Below are 26,052 nucleotides of genomic sequence, written 5' to 3'. Positions count from 1 at the left end.
CTGGTCGCCCTGGTCTCTCAGCCAAGAACTCTGAGTACCCAGCCCTGCCCTGGCATGTATGTTGAGGGGGGTGGGGGGCTTTACCCCCAGCCTGCACATTCTCAGGTGCTTGCCAACCTGCCTCCCCCACCCTTGGCTTACCTGAGAGGGGCATTGGGTCTGGGGCTTCGGGGAGAGAGATGGGTGAGGTGTTGGCTTGGCATGCTCCCCACCCCACCCCCCCATCTGGGCTTCGGGGCTTGGTCTCCCTGGGAGTCAGTTCCGACAGTGAAGGTTACTTTACTAGATGCATGATTTTAAACGGAATCTCCACCATCTGTTCCACCCCCTAATTACAGATGCACAGAATCCGCCTCAGAGGGCAGCGTGAGGGGAGTGATTTAGAGGCTGAGCTGCTTCTGCCTGCATTAGGGCTGGGGAGATTGGGGGGGGGCTCTGGGTATTGCTCACAGCCCCCCACATCCTATCTCTTTCCCAGAGGCCCCTCATGCCTCTTCTTGCTGGGGAAAGGCTCAAAGAAAGTTTCCCCCTATCCCCAAGACCTGAAAGAGGAAGCAACTGCAATACTGAGGGAGGGGTCCCCCACACACCGCCTGCATCCCAAGCCCCAGGTCCTGGGATGCCGGCTCCATTAGAGCCTTAAAAAATTCAGTGGATCGATCTCCTGCCTGCTTCTTTGCCCTGGGGAGCCACAGACTCTGGCCTGGCCCAGCTGTCTGCCCACCCCAGGGGTAGCAGGGATTGGTGAGGCAGAGCGGGGGTCAGAGCGGAGGTGGGGGCATCTGGGTGCTGGCAGCAGAGGACATGGACAAGCATGCCAGGACCCATCAGGTGCGTTCGCACGTGTGTGCCCATCCGCCTTGGCGCCGCTGGCACGCCTGACCCCAGCTTGAGCCGTGCTCTGTGGGGCTAGACCAGCACTGGGGGCCGGAGGGGATGGGCCGGGGCCGGGGCCTCAGGGTTCCAAGGGTCGTCGGGCTACATACGCTGTGAGGACTGGTCCACCTTTGCCCGTAGGTGCCAGGGACCTGGCCCCCAGCCTGCTTGGTGGTGGCAGTGGCGGGCACACTGCGGTAGACGCTGGAGCATTCACTGCAGGGAGAAAGGGAGCGAGGTTGGGCTGGAGGAATTTTAAAGATTGCTGCAGGCAGGAGGGTCTCTGGAACCCCGTGGAGCGGGCAGTCATGCAGAAGTAATCCTATCGCCGCCTGCCTGGAGGAGTGGAGGGGAGAGGGGGCAGGGAGGGGAAGGATGGAGCCCCTGCCCCAGCCAGCTGTGGAGGGCGCCAAGGAGCCCAGGGGCCTTCCCTGAGGAGGCACCTTGTCTTCTCCATGCCACTGTGGCATGTGCCCCCTGGAGGTGCTCAGCTCCAAGCTCTGGGTATTATAAATAATGCAGCTCAGAGGTGGGGGCCAGCGCAGCCCCCGGTCACCTTGGGTCGCCCAGTGTGGCGTCTGCAGCTGGCAGTCCTGTGGCAGAGCCCCTCTCCCTTCCAGCCTGCTCCTCCTCTTTTGCTGTGTGAGCTTGGGCCAGAGGCCCAGCCTCTCTGGGCCAGGGCCGGGGCAGAGGAGTGTGGAAGAACCCAGAAAGGCCTGTCCTTTTGTCCCACCCCCTGGCCCTCACAGGTTAGCTGGTAGCTGGCTCAGCCAATCCAGGCCGGGGAGGGCTGGCCCGCTCTATCGGGGCCTCACCCATTCTGGCTCCTCCATTTTGCAGATGGAGTCACCGAGTCCAGAGAGGGAAGGATGGCCAAGGCCAGCCAGCTGATGAACCCCTCCTTCCTGCCCCATTCTGCTGTCACTCAGGCTCTTCTCAGCCTCAGCTCAGCTAAGAGCAGGGCCTGGGGGGGAGGGGGGAGGGTGGGCGGGGGATGTTTGGGAAAGTGGTTGCGGCTGAGAGGTTGCCATGGCGATGCTGCAGGATGCCGAGCTGAAGTGGGGGTCCTACAGGGTCTCTGGGGCCCCCAGCTCCACACCCCTGTGGTCTTTTCCTCCCCATCTCCTGTCCCCCACCCAGATGCCTGTCAGGCGGCTTCGGTGACAGGCCGGGTGGGTGACAGGTGGTGCAGGTGATGGGCTGGGTGGGTGATGAGCTGGGTGGGTGACAGGTGGTGCGGGTGCGAGGCAGGCAGGTGACAAGCTGGGTGGTGACGGGCCCTGCTGATGACAGGCAGGGGGTGTGGTTGGCGAGGATGCCGTCTCCTGGCCGGTGGCCTGTTGCAGCCCCCCACCCTCACGCGTGTGCACACACATAGACTCTGGGCACAGAGCTTGGGGCTAAGATACTAATGAGGTTTATTACGTGTGGAGGGGCAGGTGCCCAAGCTCACTAATGAGAGGCCTTTAACAAATAGGGGAGACAGCTGGGGGCTTCGAGGAATTTGGCTGGCCCTCCTGAGCTGAGGCCCTGGGGGTCCCAATCTGGCTGGAGGATGGCTCATTCTCCAGCCAGGTTGGGACCCCTCCTCCCCTCCCCCGAGGCTGCTTGGGTTTATGTTAGTGCTACCACGATCCTGATAGTTACCATCATTCAAGCATTTGATCCGCTGCACCAAACGCTTACGTGCATTTTCTCATTTCAACTCAACCAGTTACTGGAGGGAGGCCCTATTACCCATTCTACAGATGCAGAAACTGAGGCTGAGAGAAGGCAAGGGACTTAACGTGGTTTCTGGTGCAGCTGGAATTTTAATTCAGGTCTTTCTGTCCCCAGAGAACATGCCCTTAACCACCCTACCAGTAAAGCTCAGGTCTTGGTCCAGACTCGGACCCTCTTTTATTTTATTTTATTTATTTTATTATTTTTTTTTTATTAAAGATTTTATTTATTTGACAGAGAGAGACACAGCGAGAGAGGGAACATGAGCAAGGGGAGTGGGAGAGGGAGAAGCAGGCTTCCCGTGGAACAGGGAGCCCGATGCGGGGCTCGATCCCAGGACCCTGATATCATGACCTGAGCTGAAGGCAGACGCTTAACGGCTGAGCCACCCAGGCGCCCCTCATACCCTCTTTTAGGGCCTCAGTTTTGCTCTTTTGGAAAATGGATGTGTGGTGGAGGGGTAATCACCATAAGCTCATCAGCTCTGACTTGGGTGGCTTCGGGGACTCCCCCAGGTAGCTGCCCCAGTCTCACCCCATGTGGCCCAGATTCTGGACTGGAGAGAGGGCAGGGCTAAGCGGTGAGGGAGCTGAGCTGAAGAGGGGACACCTGGGATGTGTGAGCCACTTCCTGCATCATGCGGTGGGGAGGCTGAGGCCTGGAGAGGAGCAGCAACCGCCCAAGGTCACACACCCTGTGAGCTGGAGGGCCCCCGTGGGATCCTAGGTCTCCTGGCCTCTTGAAAGGGCGGGGCTGGGTGTGGTGCCTTGGCTGGGAGGCTGCCTCCTCCTGGGCCCCACCCACCAGCCTTAGCTTCCTCCCTGGAGTTTGTGAGCCCCCAGCTCCTAGGAGGGTGTAGGGGGTGTAGGGGGCTGTTGGCGGCCTCTTTAGGGCCATGCCCCCTCCCCATCAATCTGGGTCCCTAGTGTCAGTTGAGCCCCTCCCTTTGGAACCCATTGGGGTGGAAACTCCCTGGCAACAGCTGATGGATGGGTTAGGGCCCTGACATTGGCCTGGGGCCACAGCATGACCCTGGAGGGACCAGGCTGGGGCTGGGGGCTTGGAGGGGAATTTAAGAGAGAAGAATTAGGCTCATAAATCTTGGAGCAACTCAGTTCTCCTCCTCCTCGACCTTAATCTCTTACCAAACCTGCTCTCCAGCTGTACATCCAAGGCTGGGGGTTGGGGGATTCCACCTTCCCGTTCCTTTTACCCTCCAACTGATGCTCAGCCCCTCCTGAAACCATACCCCCAATAGGGAAGAAAGAGTTGCAGCCAACCCTGCTGTTGGGCAGGATTAAGACCTTGTGTGTCCATACTGATGGATTTGGCCTCTGATTCATAGTGGCAGGTAGGGCAGAGGGCTTCAGTGCCTCAGTTTCCCCAGCCTTGAGTTTGAAGTCCTCTCTTGGTGCCTGTCCACTCAATCAGGAAGGAGCATTAAGACCGAGAGGGATTTTGCAGCTGCAGGACACATGGCCCTGTCCTCAGAAGCCCCAGTCTGAGATGAGAAGCACAGCCCTGGCCTTGGGAGCCCTCAAACCCAGAGGTGAGGTCTAGAACCCAGGCTGGGCGTGTGCTGAGGTTCAGGTGGGGAGTGGGTGGTGCTGGGTGGCTGTCCTGTGACGGCCTTCTGAAGCAAAGGCTGTGGCGAGGGGGAGGCCAGAGGATGGGGAGTGGTTTGCCTAGGGGCTTGGAGAGCCATCTTTGGTTGGTGGGGGAGCCTGGAAGTGTCTGGCTTTCCCACAGCCTTGGGCAGCAATAAACTGGAGTTCTGGGGGCCCTCCTGGCTCCCCAGGGAACCCACTGCTGCCTGGCCCTGGGGACCCAGGCGTCCTGGCGGGTGAGGGCGGGTCTCCAGCAGGCGCCCTGCCAAACCCCGCAGCCTGCTCACCAGGAATCTTGTTGCTGAGAGATGGAAAATCCCGGCCGGGCCTGCAGCTCATCCCTCCCCTCCGGGAGGAGGAGGGGCCCAAAGATTCCTTCCTGCATTTCCCCCCTCCCATTTGGGGCAGGGCTCTCCTTGGTAGTGGGTGGGGCTGGGGGGCCCAGGACAGGCCTCTAAGGCTCTCAGTCACATGTCCTGGAGTCCAGCCCAGCCCAGCCCAGCCCGCAGTGGGCACCAGGGCACTCTGGAGGCAGAATGGGCCTGGTGCGGCTGAGGAGAGGTGGGGGTGGGGTGCTGAAGCCAGAGGGGGCCTGGATGGGGGCTGAGCCTGGCCCTGGCCCCACTGGCTCCCCCAGGGCGGAGGGTGAAGAGTTGGTTCTCTCCTTGGACAGGAAGACGAATGATCCCATTATGGGAGCGTGATTTTATTCCACGTGTCACGGAGTCTGAGATTAACTTGCTCACCAGTCTGTGACAAACCCCTCACACCCAACACACACACACACACACGCACGGAGACACACATATCCTTGGTCTCACGAACGCACATCCCACAGGCACAGATAAACATTTCCACGATACAACACACAGCAGAGTCTCACATACAGAGACACAAGAAGACACACACACTTAGATCTAGACCCACAGCCTCAAAAGCACAACACTCCCTCACACCAAGGCCACACAGACCCACGGCGACAAAAAGGCAGTCCCCGGGGATGCTTGCAGCCCTACTTCGACAGGCACAGAGGAAGGACGCACAGTACCCCGTAGACACAGATAAACTTAGACACACACGAACCCAGACACAGTCACGCGGCCAGGCGTAGACCACCAGCCGCACACGCGGAGACAAAGACAGGCAGGGACACACGGCCGGCGGTGCGCACACAAGCACAGATGTGCACCCCCCGGCCACAGACAAAGACAGATAAATGCCCAGAGGTTTTGCTGTGGACAGATGTAGGGAGCACGCACATCTGGGCCTCCTCAACCTCCTTGCCCGGGGACATGGTAATCTGGCGCCTGGGGCTCCGGGGGGGGGCGGGGGGGATCTCTGAGGAATCTCTCGGTCGGAGCCCCCCACCCTGGGCCCGGGGCCAGCCCCCACCTCTGGCACAGGGCCCGTGGCCGCGGCCGTGGCAGCCACACCCTCAGTAGAGCTGCGCCATCTCTTACCCTGCCCGCCCGTTGGACACACACAGGCACGCCGTCTCCCCCTGCCCAGGCTTACAGCACCCCCCCCCGCCCACGCAGAGTTTCTCACTCGCACCCCCCCCTCAGGTGTCCCCTTCTTGCTCGTTGGCTTTCTCCGGCACTCCGCGCCCTCCAGCCCGAGCACACATGCACGAGCTCGAGCACCTACACCCACAACCCTCATGACACACACCGCCACCTTTTCTCCCACAGAGCCACCAACACGGCACAGAGGCTCCCCTTCCCCCGCACCCTCGCCCTCTCACACGGACCCCCACAAGCGCCCATGCGTGCACTCCTTTACATCCTCACCTCCTCTCGCACAGACTCATTCACAAACGTGACACACACACACTCCCCGACACACACCCTCACCACCTTCTCACATGCGAGCGTGCGCGCACACACTTTCAGAGCCTCCCTCACACCGTCGCTCTCCTTCCTCCGTCTCTCACAAACACTCCCTCTGCCAAGACTGTGGCTCTGCTGCAGAGCAGCCCCTGACAGTGTTTGTCACTGTTCCCCACTATGGCCTTGGCCTTCCTGGCCTCCGTCCCTTCCCCTCCACCTCCAGCCCTGGACACTGTGGCCTTGTATTCTTCTGTCATTGCCCGGTTTAGCCAACAATTGCACACGGAGCATTCAGTCAGCAGTGCTGACTGAGCCCTGATTATCGGTTAAGCATTGGGGGCCCTGGTGACAGAGGTCCTTCCCTCATAGAGCTCTCAGTTTTGTGACCAGTTTGTTTGTTGCTGATCTCACCTGATGAAATTTTAAGGTAGCCCTTGATCTTGTACTTTGAGGGATGTGTAGGAACTCACAGGAGGAAAAAGAGAGGGGAGGTGTTCCAGACAGAGGGAACAGCGTATGCAAAGCCTGGAAGTAAATCAAGGTATGGTATGGCAGGAACACGGGGCGGTGTTGAGCCTAGAGGAAAAGCAGCATAGAGGCCAGATGTCCCAGACTTTAGATGCCTTGCTCACAGGTTTGGATTTTGTCTAGTGGGCCACAAGGACTCACGGGAAGTCTTTAGGGACAAGACAAGGTGGGGAGAGACTAGAGGCAGGGGGGCTAGTTGGGAGGCTTGAGGAGTCCAGATGGGAGATGCTGGTGGTCTGATCTAGAAAAGGCAAGTGGGATGGAAGAGTAGACTCATTGAGGAGCAAGGACCGGTGACATCCCGGTTCTAGAGCTGTGACCTCAGGAAGGTCCCGCAACCTCTAAGCTGGGCCCATCAGGTGAAGATGGGGCAGTACAGGAGCCGGGCTGGTAGAAAATGCCCAGTCAGTGATAGCCACTGTTGTCCGTAGCAGTAGGGCGTGGGGGACACCGAATGAGGAGGCGATTTCGTGAGCACCTACTGCGTGCTAGTACCTAGTACTGTGCCAGGGGCTGGGGCCCAGAGGTGAGGTGGCCTGCGGCTCTGGGTAGTTCACACACCTGATAACCACAGGAGACAGGGGAGGGCTGAGCATGGGGGTGGAGGCAAAGCACCCTGGAAGATTACAGGAGGATGAGGCAGCACCCAGCAGGGTCTGGGTGGCTCGTGGAGGAACTGGCGTTGAGCCAGACCCTGAAGAGGCTGGTTGAACTTGGGCAGGCAGAGGTGGAGGGAGGAGCTTCAGGTTGAGGGAACCAAGTGGACAACAGCCTGAGGGCAGGCCAAGGAGTCTAATCCTTGTGTGAGACATAAGACTGGGGAGTCTTGGGGTGGGATTATGGAGGAGAGGCCTTGGTGGCCAGGCTGCGGGGTGGTCAGCATGGGGTTCATTTGTGGTGGTGACGTGGAATGGGCCCATGAGAGACTCTGCTCCAGGCTCTGCTGCTAAGCCATTGGGTGACCTCAAACAAATGCCTGTCCCTCCTTGGTCTCAGTTTCCCCATCTGTGTGATGAGGTGATCAGTCTTGTACTGGAGGGGATTTCTGGTATCCCATCTCAGGGGTTGGCCTAGTCAGCTTTGTAGGGCATTTTCTGCGCCTCAGCAGCGCTTTCTTCCTGAGCATTCTGAGCGAAAGAAAGGAGCAAATTGAGGGGTTCCCCAGACAGATTTGGGGCCCTCTGAGTGAGGGGCCAGGAGCTTAGCATGGAAAAGAGGCGTTTTTGCCAGGATCTGACTCCGAGTCCCAGAGGTAACCTAGAAGAGAAGGCCAAGGTCCCTCTTCCCTCCTGCCCTGACCCGCGCAGTGATAGATGTGGGCCATGTGCCCAGGAGGGCACAGTGCCCAATCCCTGGCCCAAGGGGTGTCAGGACCCTTCCTGCCCACTAAGGGAGGAGCAGGGCTGGAATTCAGGAATGTGGCCCAGGGCTTGGAATCCCCTGGGGCTGAGGAGCCAGGAGGCCCATCTCAGGGTGGTGGAGGCAGGTAAATGCCTGTGGGTTCCGCCATTGATATTTGGGGTCGCCAGGAGTTGTTGTATAAGGCAGGTTCTGGTGACACCCGCGCCCCCCCCCACCCCCCGTGCCCTGGATCCTAGCTGCAAGGGGCCCTTTAAGCATCTCACCTGTGAGGTGGGGCTGGTAGAGAATTAATTTCCTGTGCTATTTTAATTTTGCTGTATTTAATTTGCTGTTTATTTTAATTAATTAACGGCGGGTAATCGTCTATCCTAACTTGCTGCCGCAGGCTCCTCTTACCTCTTAGGGGTGGAAGGCCAGGCCAGGTGATTGCTCAGTTAGAGATGGGGGGGAGGGGGAAGCCCTGGAGGCGCGTCCCTTTTCCCCTTTGCCCTTCTCAACCCTGGGGTCTTCTCCACTCTGCCTGGCTCTCCTCCAAAGGGCCCTCCCTTCCCTCCCTCACTTGTGGTCCCTCCTGCTCCTCCCTCCCCTCTCCCCAGTATGGCTTCAGGGCTCCCTGTGCAGTAACTCGGTGAAGAGAGGCCTGACACAAGGCCCCTGCCTCCCCCCCAAGCAAATAGATTTTAATGTCATAGTGTGGTGGTTTAAAGGATAGGGAGCTTGGCTTGCAACCCAAGCAGTATTTAGGGGCTGGTTGGGGAAACTTTCAAAGAGGGGATCTGCTTTTTTAATGGCAGGCCCCTTGCCCACTCCAGTGCCCAAACAGTACACCCATCAGGCCTGTAGGACGCTAGCATGTCCACCCCGCTGTGAACACATCTTTGGCATGTTTTCAGTTATTGGTTAATCTCTAGGATGGACTCTCTAGGGGAGGATGATCCCCTGTAGAGATGAGGAAATGAGGCTCAGAAAGGCTAAGTGACTTGCCCAGGGTCACACAGCAACTAGGAGAAGCAGGGCCTGGATTCTGGCTGCATAGAAAGAGTTAACAGTTGGAGGGAGGGGAGGGGAAGTGGCTTGGGGATTAGGGTAGGGGGTATTAGGACCAGGAACTGGGGTCCTCTGGCTTTGGAGGCTGTGGGGAGAGGAGGAGTGGGTCCTTGCCACAAGGGGCTTCCCGAGGTATGAGGTCTCAGCTACCTGCTCCCATTTCCTTGTGTGTCTTCAGTTGTCTGTTTGGAACTGGGGTTTGCTTTGTCACTCGCACTGTACCCTACCAGGGGGACCCTTCCATGGCTAGTTGGAACCCTACTTTTATTTAACAAACACTTACATAGCATTTACCATGTTCCAGGCACTCTTCTAGCTTTATAGGTAGATATTCATTTAATCACCTAGCAGCCCTATTATTATCATTCTTATCTTGCATAGCAGAAAACCCAGGCTTAGAAAGGTTAAGTAACTTGCCCAAGGTCCCACAGCTCGTACCTGGTGGACAGCCTTTGAACTTGGAACACTGGGATCCAGAGTCCTTGTTCTGAACTACCATACTGCCCTGCCCCCCCCACACACACACCTGCTGTAGGTGGGAGATAGGAGCCCTGAATTCCCTGGAGATATGGCAACTTGGGGGAGCCTCTAGCCTAAGTTTAAAGGGAGATCCAGCCCCACCCTCACCAACCCCAAGTCTGCTAAGACCTGTTCTGTGGTGGAAGCAGTCAGAACGTCAGGGTGGGCCTGGCTGGTAGATTCAGATCAGCTATTGGGAAGCCTCCTGTGGGGCCTGGATCACCTGCTGCAGTGCTGGCTGGGGTGGGGGGACGACAGTGAAGGTGGGCCTCAGACTGCACCCTCAGAGACTTCTTCTGGAAGTTTTCTGACTGGAAAAACAAGGCAGGTGTGTCTGAATAGCTACCCACAGTTGTATAAGACAACAGGGGAAAAACATCACAAAACGTGATGCAGAGGAAAAGAGTTTTGAGCTTTAAATCCTGTTACTTGACACCTTTCTGAGCCTCAGTTTCCCCATTGGTCCAGGGGAAATAAACATGGCATTGACTGGAGGATTTTATGAGGCTCACATGAGATAAAGTATGAAGGGTTTGACCTCAGGAGTGGGGGCTTGGTGAACATCCATCTAGATGCTAAGGTCCAACTTCTGGAGAAGGAAAGGGTCCCACCCCTGCGGCTGCCATTGGAGCAGAGCAAGATGGGAACAATAAGGATGAGGAAGGCTTTGAGAGTCTCACCTTTGGAGTCGGGCTGCTTGGGTTTAAGTCCCAGACATGCTGAGTCATTTACCCTCTCTGGGCGTTGATTTCCCTGTCTGTAAAATGGGTATTATAATTGCGCCCCCCCCCCCGCATTGGGTGTTGTGAGTATTAAACTAGTTAATTCATGTATTCAGTAAGCAATATTGAGCACCTACTAGGTGCCAAACATATTGCTACTCACTGCAAATAATAAGTGGTCAATACATGTTAGCAATCTTATTATCATTATTCATATTGGGGGTGGCTGTTTAGAGAGGGGGCTGAGGCTTTTAGAACAGGGATGAGTGACACAATAAAATGCTATAGAAGTAGTAAGAGGCTGATTTATTACTGAGCGCTTACTATGTTCCAGGCACGTACTTGTATTGTCCCCATTTTGTAGGTAGGAAACAAGTTCAAAGAGGTGTAGCGACCTGCCCAGAGAAACACAGCTAGTAAGGGGTAGAGCTGGAGATTGAGAGACTCAGAAGCCAGGCTCTTAATCACAAAGCTATAAACCTACTTAAGAGATGTGTAGGGTGGGGGCAGTGATCCAGCAGAGGAAGGAGGGAGAAACCTTGCCTGGAGAGGGATAGAAGTGAATGAGGCCTCCAAATGCGGGAAACAGTGAAGGAATGGACCAAGTCAGCATATGATCCGCCAGTGGTTTTTCCCAGCAGTAAACAAGGTATGAGCTCAGGGAAGGGAGCAAGTGAAGACCAGAAGAGGTAGACCGGAAGAGGTGGGTCTTGAGAAATGGGCACAATGGAAAGAAATGGAAAGCCAGCTCAGTCCAGGTGGAGCACACTGTATGGAGCAAAGGCCCTGAGGTGAGAATGAGCAGCTTGGCTTAGGGCTGAGAAGTGGAGGAAATGGCTAAGAGAGGTCAGAATGAGGGTTCGGAGGACTCATGGCCTCAGGGGCAGAAGGAGAGTGACAGCCCCAGGGAAATAGGGAGGGTGACAGATTCAAGAGGCTTAGCTAATGTAGAAATAGAAATAACCCCCCATCTGGACAGGAAATAGAGCGTAGTGATCAAGAGGGCAGGCTTTGGAGTCAAATCCTGGCCGGGCTGCTTCCTACCGTGTGATCAGAGCAAGTCATTGAGGTCTCATTTTCAAAAATGAGGAGTAATGAAAGTACCCATCTGAGATGGAATGATCGTGAGAAGTGGTTAGCACAGTGCCTGGCACATGGGGAGCGCTCCATTCATTCATTCATTCATTCATTCATTCGTTCCTCAACTACCAAGTGCACACTCAGTGGCAGGTACTTTTCTAGGGCGCACAGCGGAGAACAAAGTAGATAAAAATCCCTGCCCTCAAGGAGCTGACATTTAGGAGGGTGAAACAACACAAAAAGAAGCAAAATACATGGTGTGTGAGATGTTGCTAAGTACCAAGGAGAAAAATGAAGGCGGGAAAGGGCTTGGGGAGGGCCAGCGTTGTGGGGTGATTGCAGTTTTAAATAAACTTATAAATGAAGGTTATTGTTAGTATTGTTCTTAAGCAGGTTTTAGTCAAAAAAGTACCTTCCAGGGTGCCTGGGTGGCTCAGTCGTTGGGCGTCTGCCTTCGGCTCGGGTCATGGTCCCGGGGTCCTGGGATCGAGCCCTGCATCGGGCTCCCTGCTCGGCGGGAAGCCTGCTTCTCCCTCTCCCACTCCCCCTGCTTGTGTTCCCTCTCTCACTATGTCTCTCTCTGTCAAATAAATGAATAAAATCTTTAAGAAAAAAAAAAAAAGTACCTTACAACCTATAAGGCATTTTTCCCTCATAAGAATCACTCAAGGTGTTAGGTGTTGCTGTCCCCATTTTATAGATGAGGACGTTGAGGTTCAAAGAGAAGAATCTGACCCAGGAGTCATAACTCTGAGGACAGTGCTGACTCCCTAGGACTCCCAGTGACAAGGGAGTGTTATTCCTGAAACTCTAGAGGACAGAAGGCTTAACGGGGGAGGATATGAGCAATGGCTGAGGTGGGTCAGTGTCCAGGGATGGAGCTGAGCTGGAGAGCAGGGGCAGAGGCCTGCTTCCTGGAGCCAGAGCTGTGGGCAGCATACCCCGGTGTGGCCTGAGCAGGGTGAGTTCAGAGAGTGGCTGACCCAGGGGCAACCCTGAGGGCAGAGCGGGGGCAGCCGGCTGGGCCTGAGACACTGTGTGATTGAGCAAAGCGGCAGAATCTGTCCAGAACTGAGTGAGTGTGTGGGTGGTATGGAGACTGTGGGGAGGGGGTGAGAGGAGAGGAAGAAGTCAGCTCCACTGGGCGCCTGGGTGGCTCAGTTGGTTAAGCGACTGCCTTCGGCTCAGGTCATGATCCTGGAGTCCGGGGATCGAGTCCCGCATCGGGCTCCCTGCTCAGCAAGGAGTCTGCTTCTCCCTCTGACCCTCCTCCCTCTCATGTTCTCTGTCTCTCATTCTCTCTCTCGCAAATAAAAAAAAAAAAAAGAAGTCAGCTCCACTGACCAGACAAGAGGCCACAGCGAGGAGGAGGTTGGCGGGGGCCAGGGCCGGCAGTGAAGGCGCTTGCATGTCAGGCAAAAGTAGGGAGCCATTACAGGTTTTGGACATTGTGTTGTGAGAATGAGACTGAGGAAGGCGAAGGTGGCACGAGGTGGAGGAGGCTCAGTGGAGGCATTTTGGAGGTGGGGAGCCCACTGGGGCACCATCATCGCTGAGCAGGCGAGAAATGGCCAGGTCAGATTGGAGACAGCTTGGACCAGCGGACAGAGGTGTCTGGGGGATAAATTCCTGACCTATAGCATTCTGAGGTCTGCCTCACATTTTCTGAGGGGCCCTCGGCTAGTCCTTTCCCATCTGTGTGCCCCTGTCTCCCCATTTGGATTGAACTAAAGACCCCTTTTTGCTTTTCTAAACATTTTTTTTTTAAGATTTTATTTATTTATTTGTCAGAGAAACACAGTGAGAGAGGGAACACAGCAGGGGGAGGGGGAGAGGGAGAAGCAGGCTTCCCGCCGAGCAGGGAGCCCGATGCGGGGCTCGATCCCAGGACCCTGGGATCATGACCTGAGCCGAAGGCAGATGCTCAACAACTGAGCCACCCAGGCGCCCCTCTTTTCTAAACATTTGAGCTAAGGATCCATTTTGAGAAGATGATGGGCCTTCTCTTCAGAAAAATACAAAAACAAATTTTGGTTAAAATCCTGTAATGTTTACAAACCTCCCAAAATCCTTCCATGGAACCAAACTAGACGATAAATAGTAATAAAAATAGCAACTAGCATTAAATGCTTATTACGGGCCAGGGGCTGGGCAAAGTGATATACATCATGGTCTTATTAAGTCCGTTCAACAACCCTATGAGGTGGGTAGGTACCATTATTATTATTCTGTTTTACAGATGGGGAAACTGAGGAAGCCTAGCGAGGTGGAGAGACTTGCCCAAAGTCAAAGCTGGAATTGAAGCCTGGGTCTGTCAGCTCAAGAGCCCAAGATCTTCATGGCTAAAATTAAGGCTAGGATTCCAGGATGGAAGAAGGGGATATGGCAAGGAGAGGGAGGGCAGATGTGGGAGGATTTTCAAAGAAAGCTGTAGAAAAGCAGAGCTAGAGGTAAATGGTGGAAAAGGGGCATAGTATTGCCACGCAGTCCTGAAGTGATAGGCATCAGGTGGTTGGAGGTGTGGAGCTAGAGATGAAGACTCCATTTGAAGCCCCCTGGTCTAGCTTCTGGGGGGTTGGTATCTATCCCACATGACCCCCAGCTAAGTGACCTGGTCTGGAGCCAGCTGGGAAGTAGGACGTGGGGCTACTCCGTCTTCTAGGTCAGATTATGCTCTGTCCCCTTGGCAGGGGAGGGCTTACTCCTGACGCTTTGACTCAGCCTCCATTGCTGTCTCTGGAATCTGCCCTCCCTCCCCATTCCCAAATGGGCTTTGATTCCTCTAGGGGAGTTCAGAAGTGGAGATACCCTTTCCATCCCAAAAAAGAGTACCGGGGCCCATCTCCTGAGATCAAAGTGGAATCTGGAACCCAAACAGCATGTGGTGCATGTTAGGCTCTCTGGTTTAGACCCTGGTCAGCAATACCATCTAGGAGGAGGTGATCTAGATTAGACTAGATCATAGTCTTAGGCTGGAACCTAGATTTCTGGTAGGTTGGACTTGTTGGTCATTTAGAACAGAGGTTGACAAACCTTCTGTAAAGAGTTAGATAGTAAAAAAAATTTAGGCTTTGTAGACCATTGGGTTTCAGTTATGAGTACTCAATTCTACTGTTGTACCTTGAAAGCAGTCATAGACAATGCATAAATGGATGAGTATGGCTGTGTTCCCATCAAACTTGAATTATAAAAACAGACAGCAGGTTGGATTTAGCTCTCGGGCCATAGTTTGCCAACCCTTAATCTAGAACCTCATTCTTCCTAAGGATGTCTGGATCTTAAATCTTACTAAACAGTGATCTAAGCAAATAAGGTTGTGGTGTCAGACTGTCAGGCTGGTTAACACGGAAGATGATCTAGATCCACGGTTTTGCTGGGATCTAGGTATTAGGAATTGGTGAACAAGAAATTGGTAATAAGAGTGGTTTAAAACAGACGAAGCCATGATCTCTAGCTGAGCCTAGATTCACAGAAAGCTGGGGTAGGGTGGTGTGGGGTGGTGAGATTTAGACCAACACGTAAGGTTGTGGTCTGAATATAGGGAAGTGGGTGAGCTAAAGCCACACAGATATTGATCTAGAGCAGGCAAAGTCTTGGCCCTAAGCCAGGGTACCATATGATCTAGAACAACACTGTCCAATAGAAATGTAATGGGAGCCATGTATGTAATCTAAATTTTCTAGTGGCCACATTAAACAAAGTAAAAAGAAGTAAGTGAATTGATGTTAATAATGTATCTCATGTAACCCAGTATATCCAAAATATCACTTTGACATATATAATCATTATTAAAAGTATTGAGATATTTTACTTTTCTTTTTTTTCCATATTTCAGACTTCAAAATCTGATGCATATTCTATGCTTATGGCACATCTTAATTCCAACTAGCCACATTCCCAGTGCTCAATAGTTAGTTTCCACCGTATTGGGCAGCGCAGGTTTAGAAATGGGCTTTTCTTTGGGACCAGGATCCAGAGGAATCATCAGCCAGAAGGATCTGGTGTAAATAGAGTTGGTCATGCCAGAGGTTATACTCTTAGCTGACTTGAACTGGGTGTTGACTGGCTCACGCTGGGAGAGCATCTTTTGGCTCTGGGTTGGGAGTTGGAGGGGGTCCCTCCTTTGTAGTCCTGACCAAGTGGCCTCCAGCTCTTCCCGCCCTCATCCCAGTGTCACCTCTGAATCTGGAGTCTGGTCTGGCCTGGCAGGTGGGGGTGGGGCAGGGTAGCAGCTGGACCCTTGAGGGAGCAGGAGCTCCACCCCTCCAAGCCAGCTGCTGCCAGCCTTCCTGGACTGGCTCTGTGGAAACAGGGGGCCCGGAGACAGAAATAAACTGCCAGGTTTCCGGGGCGGAGTGGGGGGCCTGCCAGCCTTTGTGCTTCCTTGCTGGAGGTTAGGGGGGGCAGGAAGCAACTCCATGCCCTGTCCCAGGCTCTTACCCCTCCATGCCATCTCCCCTCATCCCCAGCTGCCTCCACCTCCATGGCTCTGAGGCTAGGCTAAGTCTAGAGTTTGGTGGATTAGTGAACCCTCTGGGCCCAGAAACCTGGGTCAGTCCCTTGGGAGCAAAGGATGATTCCCCAGGGCCCTGGACACGGCTTTGTGGCCACGGGGATACTGCCTATTGCTCATTTCTAGGACTCCATCCTGGGAACCCTGCTAGCTGCCCCAGGGCAGAAGCTGAAGAGATTCGGAGGGCTGCAGTGGGGTATTAGACTAGGAATTGGAAGGTCTGCGTTGGAGGCTCACCTCTGCCCCTAACTGGCCAAAGGCAACTTTGGGCGAATGACACTTTGAGCCTCAGTTTCCTCCACTATAAGAAGGGGGCAGTGTTTGTCCCGCTTGTCTCAGGGCACTGTAGTTCAGTAGTTAACTCAGCTCTGGAGCCCAAGTTTATCTGACTCTGGCCTCTGCTGTTGGACCTTCGGTAGGTCACTTAACCTTCCTGGGCCTCAGTTTCTTCATCAGCAAAAAGGGGATATTACCTACTTTATGGGAACCTTATAATCAGGTGAGTTAATGCATGCAGGGCAAGTGCTCAGTGTTGGCTATTACTATTGGTAGTTGGTAAGTTCATCTGGGTTGTAAGTGAAAATGCATTATTCAAATGTAAGGGATTCTTTACCTGGAAAGAGTTCTCTCGGACCTCATTTTAGAAATGGAAAAACTGAGGCCCCCAAAAGGGAAGGCGTTTTGCCCAAAGAGAGGCACACAGCAAGCAAAACCCTTATTTGGTACCCACCATATAAAGCCAGGTGGCACATCCCCAATTTACAGGTAAGGAAATCGAGGCCGGTGATTGGCCACTGGCGCACAGTGGCGCTATCCAGTGAGGCCTGAGTCCGCCGCTGGGGAGGGAGTGCCCAGGCCGTCTGTGCTCACCCGAGGAGGGGCGTACAGGTAGCGGGCGCCCCGGAGCCGCCGCCCGAGCCAGGCGCGCTATTAATAATCCCGCCGCTCGGCCCCGGCCGAGAGCGCAGGTCCGGACTGCCGTCGGGTGCCTCCCGAGCCTGGGCCCGGGCCGGAGCCCGAGCCGGATCGCGGCGGCCCTCCCCTTCCCCCCCCCCCGCCACGTGACCCCCCCCCCCCCACTCCGCGGGCAGCCGAGAGCCCGGGCTGGCGGAGGGCGGGCCGGGGGCCAGGAAAAAGCCGAAAACACCGAGGCTGGGCCGCTCCCCTCCCGCTCAAAATAGCCCCCGGCCGGGGCTGCCACGCATTCCGCCGGGCCCGGGGCGCGGGAAGGGGCGGCCGGCCCGGCCCCCGCCCGGCCCGACGTGGCTGCCTCGCCGGGTTGGAGGGGTGGGGGGGCGAGGGCGGGCCGCGCGGCCGGCCGGCATGTGGCTCTCCTTCGGGGAGCCTTGGCAGCCCGGACTGCGCGCTGCGCCGGGATGATGGAGAGCTTCTGGAATTTCCTGCAGCTGGAGAGCGCGGCCGGCCGGGGGAGCGGGCTGAGCGCGCGGCTCGGAAAGGGGCGCCTCGCAGCCCGACCCTAGGGGGCGCCTTAGCGGCGAGGGCCGTGCGGGGGCGATCTCCTTTCCCGCCCCCAGGCCGCGGGAGTGGAGGGCTGCACACCTCCCCTCCCCCGCCGCTCGTTTCGGGTCTGGCGGGGGTCCAGTCCCGCCCCTCCCGGCCTGGGCGGCGGAGAGGGGCCAGGTGCAGGCAACGCCCCTCCCCCAGCCGCCTGGTTTCCCTCTCGGCCCGTCACCTCCTCCAGGAGTCAGAAGCGCCGCGGCCTCATCTGGGAGGGGGGGTGGCAGGGATCAGGGGGCAGCGCAGGCCTGCCAGGTAGCCTGAGAGGCGGCGGCGGCGGCGGGAAAACTCGGAGGCGGACCGTTCGGGCCCGAGAACGGCTGGGCTTGCGGACCAGAGCCTCCCTGCTCGAACAAGAGGCACCCCAGGGCTTCTAGGAGGGAGGCGAGGCCGTCCTCTCCCAACACCCCCCCCAAACTGCCCTCAGCCCCCGCAACCGCGGAGCCGGTGGGGGGCGGACGTGCCGGAAAAATCCTGGACAGTTTTCTGGACGTTGGCGGCAGCTTTCTTTGGGGGCGGCTCTGCACCTTGCAGGTCCTGAAGTCCAGAAAAGGGCTCCCGGGAGGGAGGGGGTTCCTTTTACAGGAACCCTGAGATCCAGGGGAGTAGGTAAGTGACCTCTCAGGGCCCACTGTTGGCACTGTGGGTAGGGGGAGGGAAAGAGGTCTACCTTGCCCTTTGTGGGGGAGGGGAAGGGATGCTTTCCCACACTTTGCTAGTTCCAATACCATTTGGCCTCTGCAAACTGTTGAACCGTTTGGTAACTCAGGCGCCTCCCTCGCCTGGGGTGGACTACTTCTCCCTCTGCCAAGGGTCCCTGTTCAACTTCCATTTCCTGCCCCAGCCCAGCACACCCTCACCATGTTCAACAAAAGCGGTGGAGATAGGTACAGTTCGAATCCCTCCTGTGCCACTCACTGGTAGTGTGACCTTGAGCTAGTCCCCTCACTCCTTAGCCCCTATGCTCATCTGAAAAACTACATAATATTAGGTAGGCCATGGCCTTGTTGTGGAGCTTGAAGTTGCACAATGTTTAAAGCAATCACCATAGTGTCTGCACATAGTGAGCACAGGAAATAAAGGGCACCTGTGTAACACACAGTCCCATTCAGAGCCCTTAAAGTATTTGAATCCCCTTCCCCTCCAACAACCCTGCGAGATTTGGCTTCCCAAGGTAAGTAGTGGCTCTCAGTAAGGCTGAGGAGGATGGAAAGATGTTGGTTTTATTAAGTGTTCATTTATTCATTGAGCACATAGTTAACATTGTTCTCAGCTAGCTCCAGACAAGGGGCGAGACCTCTAAATGTGTGTGCGAACTGAAAAATAGGACTGGTCACTAAACTCTGTTAAAGCTGGGAGGGCCCTTCGAAGTCCTTCCTGCTAGGTTAGCTCTTAGTACAGATGGAGAAACTGAGGCCAACAGCGGGGGCCTGGGTGTCCTCACAATACTCCTGCTGTTCCTAAGGGGTGGGGGTGGGGCCTGGCAGAGAGCTCTGGGCTGGGGTAAGCTAGGCAGCCCCTGGCCTGGTTCCCTAGGGTATGGCGGAGGCAGGCTGAGAGGCTGGTGGAGTTCTGCTTTCCTCTCCCTCCCGTCTCCATGCTGACCTTTCACTCCACCTCTGCTAGAGTGGGTGCGGGTGGAGCCCAGATATCCAGATTCAAATTCGGATCCCTGTTGGCTCTCCCCTCAGCCCAGGATGTTGGGCCTGGGCCTGGGCCTGTGTCAACTCCCACCCTTCCCTCCCCTCCATGCCCCCCCTCCAGTTCTCCCTGTTTCCTGTTGGATTGGCCTTCCTTATGTACTGGAAGGAACTCAAGGCTCCATTTGTTGTCCGCGTGAACTTGAGCAAACTACCCCGCCTCTGTGAGCCTCAATTTGCTTTTCTGCAAAATGGAGTTGACGTAAAAGTACCTAGCAGAACACCTCTTTCCCGAGTATCCCAGAGGCTTCCTGGCAGAGATTTATTTAAATAATAAAAGGCAGAGATTCCCTAGAATGTACGTTCAAGGCCAGGTATGGAGAAAAGATCAGTCTTCCTTTACACTTTGGTTTGGGGGATTCAGCTTGGTGGGGGGCCTGGGGGGGGAGGCTGGGATAGGAGGTGGGGTGGGGATGAGTGTCCACCAGATCATTTTGGCATAGTCCAGATTCGAGCAAATTTATGTGGCCCAGATTCCAGGGCTGCCAGGTCCCTGTCTCTGAATGCACTGCTGGGCAGTTCTCATAAACTCACCTCTAGGACTGTAGACTCCCTCTCCCATCACATCCAGCCCCACCTCCTTCTGCCTCAGGGAAGCCCTTCAGGGCTGCCTGTACCCCCTCGGTTTCTCTCCAACCCCTAGAGAGCTCTTGGTGAGGGACTGCGGAAGAGAAAGGGGCTGGAAGCCACAGTTGGGCTGTGTGACTTTGGGCAGCCGCTTCCCCTCTCTGGGCCTCGGTTTCCTCCCGCCTAGCAGGGGAGGCTGGATTAGTGACTCCCTAAGGCACCTTCCAGCTCTGACAGGCTCCGAGACTGTGTTGACTGATGTATCCTAGGAGATAGGAGCACACAGAACCGAGTCAGATGGGAGATTCCTGTGGAGGTATCCCCACCTCCAGAAGACTGGAGAGCCTCCCTTCCCCAGACACACCATTCAGGGATACTGGCCGAGATTGTGGTGGGCGGAGGGGGCATATCACCCAAGTGAGTGGTGCTGCCGATTCCCAGGGTCCCTCTTGTCAGTAGAGAGGCCTCAGCCTGGGGCTGTGAGACTGCTTGCTTCTAGGGGAAGGGAATGTGCATGTCAGTGACCAGTCAGCCTCCAGGGAATGGGGGGGGTGGTGCGGTGCTAGCTTGTGGGATGGTGTGTCCAGAAGAGTGATGGCAGGGCCAGTATATGGCGGGGTGGGGTGGGTGCAAGACGAGAAAGAAACGTAGACAAACCAGAGAAGCCAGGCTTTGGGTTAGCCAGGTGGTTTGGGGAAGGCTCCAGCCCGACTTGGGGAGATTCGGCACAATCTGACACGGTAGTTTTGCCTGTGCCTAGGTTTGTTGGCTTGTTTATAGGTGTTGAGCTGAACTGCACTGTTCTGGATTGCAGTTGTCGTGTTCTATGGCCGGGGTGTCTGTGTAGGGGTGTTGTCAAGGTTTCCTGAACAGTGAGTGTCTGGCTGTTCGAGGGGTGTGTGTGTGTGTATACGGGACGGTATTTATTGTACGGCAATACGCAGCTCGTGTCCGTTTGGGGTGCTTCTCAGATGGTACTAGAGGCATCAGTTCTGGCTGTTACGAAGCTTCGGCTACATCAGGGAGATTGCCTGGCTGTAAAGGAAGGTGTTTTCAAGCTGTGAGCGAATCCTGGCCGGGTTTTGGGTGCCTCTTCCCCTCCATCTCTTCGGGGAGGGAGGTCTCCTGTCTCAATCAGTGCCTCCGCAGGTAGGCAAGCCGGCGGTTGCTAGCCTGCTCACACTTGCAGTAATTTTACCACGGTGCCTAAGTCAGGAACAGGCGTGAATTGACCTTTTAACCCCTTCCCCGCCACAGGATTAGACTCTGTTTCCTGTTCAATCTCCTCCAGAACCAGTTCCATCCCGCCTGGGGGGCCCCCCCAAGGAGCGGATAAGCAACCCCCCATCTTTTCTCTGCCCCCCCACCACCATCGAGCCTTGTGGGGGCCTGAGGGCCAGGCTGGTGCAGGGTCTGGCAGGAGCTGAGGGCCCAGGCGGGAGTGATAAATATTGAAGAGGAGGGATTTCGGTGTGGGCTGGAGCAGCTGCAGTGGTTCGAGTGTCACACTATCTCTCCCCAGGTTTACTGACCCATTTCCATTCACGCGGCTGCTGGTTTCCTAGCAACGGCAACAGTCCCCCCAGAACAGGCGGAGTGTGTGTCTGCCATTAGCGACTGCCGCAACTGTGTCAAGGTTACCCCGCTCCCTGCAAACCCACCCCGGCGGGTTTGTTTTCTGCCAGCGCCTGGCACTCACAGTGCCAGCCAGGGAGGGGGGAGGGGAGGGGGCTGGGGGCCAGCCCAGGGGCTTGGGTGGGGGTGGGGTAGGGGGCCTGAGGAGGAGCTGCAGTTCCCGGTCCAGTGGGAGCCAACTTGGACTGAGGCCGAAGCAGCTGCCCCCCCCCTTGGCTGGTGGAATTCCTGAGCCCGAGGGGAGCAGGGGGCGGGGCTGTCCCTCAGCCCTGACCCCCGAGATTCCAGAGCCTGGGGGGAGGGGTGTGGGCCGAGGGGCCTCCGGGAAGCCTGCCTGATCTGACCCCACCTGGCTTGTTCTGCTCCTGCCCTGGCTTCCTCCCACTTCTGCGCAGCAACATGCTCTTCTCCGCTCGCAGCTCTTTGTCCCAACCTCTGTGCCTCGTCTCCCCCATCAGACTCCCCAGGGCAGGGTTGTATTTCTCCCATCAGACTAGGGGCTCCTGAGGTTGGGGTTCATGATTTGTTCTTTCCTTCTCTCTCCTCAGCACCAGCTCCTGACTGTTTTTCCAAATGTCATGGGAGATGAGATTAAACAGTTGGGGTGGCAAAGGATAATTTTTCTTAACAGGGACTAGCAGGGCCGATTCCCTCATTCCACCTCCTCAGTGAAGTCAGTTCTGCCTGCACGACCACCCCCCCCACACACACACTGCCCTGCAGCACTCAAATGGGAGTGGCCATTGGAAGTAAAGTTACCTCTCTTTTTCACTCTGAAAGCCTGGCTGCAAAGGGTTAAAGCAGCTGCGCCCCCGCCCCCCCAACCTTGCCTTGGTATGTGAGCTCCCCCAGGCTGGGGGGATGGGAGGATGGGGGGTCTGTCGCCTTACAGCCACTCATGTGGTCAGCTCAGACCTGACCAGTCACATTCCTGCCCAGGAGGACTGGGGCTTGAGGTGGAGGGGCAGGGGCCTGGAGGGGGCTGGGTTGGTAGGAATGGAAAAGGGGGGGGGTACCAAGAAGCTGGAGCAAGGGGCTCCTGGGAACATGGAAGTATTGTGCAATATAAACCCCAGGAAGCCTGAATCCACCTCCCGTTCCTGTAGGCCTCAGTCTCCCTGTCTTTCTTCCCAGTTTGCACCTGCCAAAACATTCCCGTGATCCACATAGCTGTGATACAGGTACAGACCTGGTCCCAGTTCTAAACAAAGAGAAGAGTGTGGCAGAAGCGGTTTCTGACATGCAGGGCGGCCCAGAGACTTGTGGGTAGCCTCCAGTGTGACTTTCTGGTGCTTGGAGGAGGTCGGCTGGGTTTTTGGCTGGGTCAGAGGCTCTGAGATCTAGGGTACAGAGCAGGCTGTGCTAGACAGTAGAAAGAGACCTGGGCGGAGCCCCAGGAAGCCTGGTTCGCTGCCCAGCCCTGTGCCTGACTCCCCGTGGCCTCAGTCTCCCCATCAGAGGGGCTTAGGCCTGCGGTATTTAAAAGTCCTCCTGTCCTCTAAGTCCGTGGCTCTGGGTTAGGGATGAAGAGTGAGGGGCAATGGTCTGGAGGGATGTGGGAAGCTGCCAACTCAAGGGGGAGTTTGCAACGCGATCCCAGAGCGAAAATAGCCCAGGTCATTTTCAGCTGCTTAGGCTGAGGGAGGTATCTGATCCTGGCAGGGCAGGGCGGCTTGGGCAGGGGGCAGGGAGGAGCATTCTGTAAAGCTCTCTGGGAAACCGGACCCCAGGATGGGAGGGTGGGGAAAGGTTGGCATGCTCAGCTGGGCTTCCTGAGACCCTCTGGGTCCTGGCAGGCTCCTCACCCCCCCCCCCCGCATGAAAAGAGAAGGAATGCAGAGGGTTAACAGGAGGTGAGGGCTGTACTCTGGCCCCCTTTGGGTCCTGGCCTGGATGAGGTGAAAGGTCAGCCCCAAGGAGTCCAGGCACAGCTGGGGAAAGAGTAACCTGATCCTTCTCCCTAGCCAGGCTCAGGGGATCACAGAGCTGCCTCCCCCAGGAAAGGTGCTTTGACATCCCCAGGAAGGAGTTTGTTTCGACTTGTTCTCAGCAGGGGTTGGGGGCTAAGGGAGGATCTTGGCCCAAGGGGTCAGGGAGAGCTGCAGGCCTGGTGTCCCAGCCAGTCTGGCAGTGCTTTGTTATCCTGGGGTCAGGGGAGGTGGAGGTGAGCCTGCTGGAAAGGTTAGAGGTAGCCTGTTCTGGCCCTGCGCTCACTTGGTGCCCCATTTATAATGACTGACGGCCAACCTTGGAGATGCGGAGCTTGGAGGTAGGAGACTCTTCCCCCTCAACACACATACCCTGTTTGAGGAGTGAGAGAAACTGCCTGATCCTAGACTGTGACATTGACTTGTGTTCGGGGTGGAGAATTACACCTTGACTCTGAGATGGTTTTGCCATCCACGGCTGTGTGAGTGGGGGGTGGGGTGTTAGAGTGTAAGGTAGTGTGGTGATTGGCACAAACAGTACAGAGAAGAACAGGGGCTCTGAAGTCAAGTTTGACTTGGGTTCAAATCCTTGCTTCTGCCCTAGGCGAGCTAATTAACATAAACCTCAGTTTCCCCACCCACAAAATGAGACTAATACCACTCCCCTCAAAGGGTAATTATAAGGATTGGCAAGGAATAAGTGCTCAGTAAAAAGGAACCTTAATGGGTTTCATTATGTGCTAAGGTCGCACGGGGAGTGGTGACCCTACTGAAGCCCGAGGTCCGACTCTAGAGCAGCAAAGACTTGGTGAGCTATAGATGGTCTGAGGGAGAGGGTAATTGTGAGAATGTGACTGGATCGGTGTCCCCAGAGCTAAGTGTGAGGCTGTGAGAGTATCCAGGTCACTTGGGGTGGGATGGGGTGAGATGAATGGTGTTGAGCCTGTGGCAAAGGGTGGTTGGGGCAAGGTTCTTCAAGGTGATCTCTTGGCCTGGCGACAGCCCCCTACTCCCCACCCTGGCAGGCTTTGTGCAGCAATGTGTGGGTGTAGCTGTCCCCGGAGTGTGGCTGTAGGTATGTTTGAGAAGGCGCAGGCATCCCAAGAAAGAACAAGTCGCCTTTTGTACGCATCCAGCCTGGGGCTGGGCTGGGCCCTCTCTGGGGGATCCCCTGTTTCCGCGCCCAGCTCCCCGCCCACAGACAGCGCCCCAGCCCCGCCCGCCACCTGATAGGGGGCGGCCAGGTGGCCTGAGCGCCCCCTCCTGGGGACCGCGCTTCAGGCCTGGGGCAGGGGTCTGGGACCTGGGGCAAGGGGAGTGCCCGAAGCCCTGACCCCGCCCCTGGTGACATCACTCCAGGTGCTACCAATCTCCGAGAGTCCTGCCCACGGGCGCCCGCCCCCCACCTCCAGGCACCAATCTCCTGCTCTCCCGAGCGCAGCGGGTGGAGGAGGAGGCAGGGCCGCTTGCGGGGCTGGGAGACCACGGAAGGCCGCCTCCTTCCTGCTGTGGGGCGGGGCGGGCGGGGGGGTGGCTGACCAGGCGACCCTGAGACCTTAGAGCTCAGCTCCCCTAGAAGGACCTCACAAGACCTCTTCTCTTCTGGAGCACTCTACCTTCTTGCTCACCTGTCCAAATCTTAACCAGGTACCAGTTTCTGCAGGAAAGCCGTCCAGAACCGGCCTCTCCAGTCCCTCCCCCGTCTTTTTCCTGATCACCTACACCCTTTTAGTGACCCTCTGTAATAACGGGGGTTACTAGTACCACTGCTACTAACTAGCTGCAGTCCACTGGACAGTTTACTGTGTACCAAACTGCTCCGTGTTTTTCATGGAATATCTTACCTGATGGATCTCAGATTGTTTTCTTTTTAGAAGAGCCTTTCCCACCCACCGGATTGGGAGTTCCTCTGGGCAGGGGTTCCAGACACAGCCTGGCTCAGAATAGGCACTACCAAATGTTTAGGATGGCGGAGAGGAGGCAGGCCACAGAGGGAGAGTACCCAAAAGTCACACAGCAAGTAGGTAGAACAACCAAAACTGGAAATGGGGTTTCCTGGCCCCATTCACGTTTTTGGTTCTGGTGTGTGCCTGAGTCAGGAGTTACACAGAAAGATGCCACCGACCTTCTTTTTTCCTCTAGGAGGGCCTTTGCCTAGCCCCCAAAGGTCAGAAGAGCCCCAAGTCTGTCCTCCCCGCAATCTGTACACCTTGTACCACAACCCCTGACTTCTGGGAGGCAGAGGTGGAGATGCTGGGAGGGCTTTTGCAGGCCAGACGGGCTGGGCTGTCTTGTGGGCCCAGTAATTGGGGGGCACTGGTTCTGGGGACATAAGGATTTAGCTTGCAGGTGGGAGGTTCCAAGTTGGGCAAAGAGGAGTGTTGGGAGCCAAAGTATGTGGGGGTTCGATGCAGGAGAGCCAGAAATTGTGCTGGGCCAGCACTCCCAGCACCAGGCTGGCCCGGCGGAATGCTGGGAGGCCCCGGGGATGGGGCCAGGCAGCCAAGGTGTCTCCGGTGGCACAGAAGTAGTTAAGAGCTGCCTCAGCCCGTTCCTTCAGACAATTAGTGACATCTCGCTTGACAACACCACACTGAGCCGATGCAGACCTCAGCCCCCCTCCCAGCCCCCCCACGGCCGCTTCAGCTGTTTATTCTTGGGCTTTAACAATTGGGATTCTGACTTGGAGGAGCGGGCGCCCCGCGCTGCCCTCTGACCCTCCGTCGCCTTGGCAACTGGAGCCCGGTAGGCCTGGGCTCTGCGTTAGGATTACAGATCCTGAATTCACAATCTTGCTGCTCCCCTGCAAGCAAAAGCTACCGCAGCAGCGTGCGGGATCTTCAGCTAGACTGGAGGGGATGGAGCCGGAGGGTCCCCAGGGGCTAGCCGGAGGCATGGG

General features: G+C 56.3%; 1 protein-coding gene across 13 annotated transcripts in view; it reads left to right on the top strand.

Annotated features, from left to right (window-relative positions):
• Positions 1-26,052, top strand: part of AHDC1 (AT-hook DNA binding motif containing 1) — a 63,635-nt gene that overhangs the window by 9,191 nt on the left and 28,392 nt on the right. Inside the window, exon 3 of one of the 13 annotated variants that reach the window (XM_081817833.1) lies at positions 4,030-4,147. The exons of 11 other annotated variants lie outside the window; for them this stretch is intronic. The gene's annotated coding sequence lies outside the window, so the exon portion shown is untranslated. Of the gene's footprint in view, positions 1-4,029; positions 4,148-17,462; positions 17,933-26,052 lie in introns of those variants that run through there. One more of the 13 variants, XM_081817832.1, reaches the window with a different exon arrangement.

The sequence above is a fragment of the Leptonychotes weddellii genome, chromosome 4, assembly GCF_054177405.1.
Source record: "Leptonychotes weddellii isolate Sample4059 chromosome 4, ASM5417740v2, whole genome shotgun sequence".
Classification (NCBI taxonomy): domain Eukaryota; kingdom Metazoa; phylum Chordata; class Mammalia; order Carnivora; family Phocidae; genus Leptonychotes; species Leptonychotes weddellii.
The sequence above is the reverse complement of the archived record's forward strand: the minus strand, read 5'-3'. Positions and strand labels throughout refer to the sequence as shown.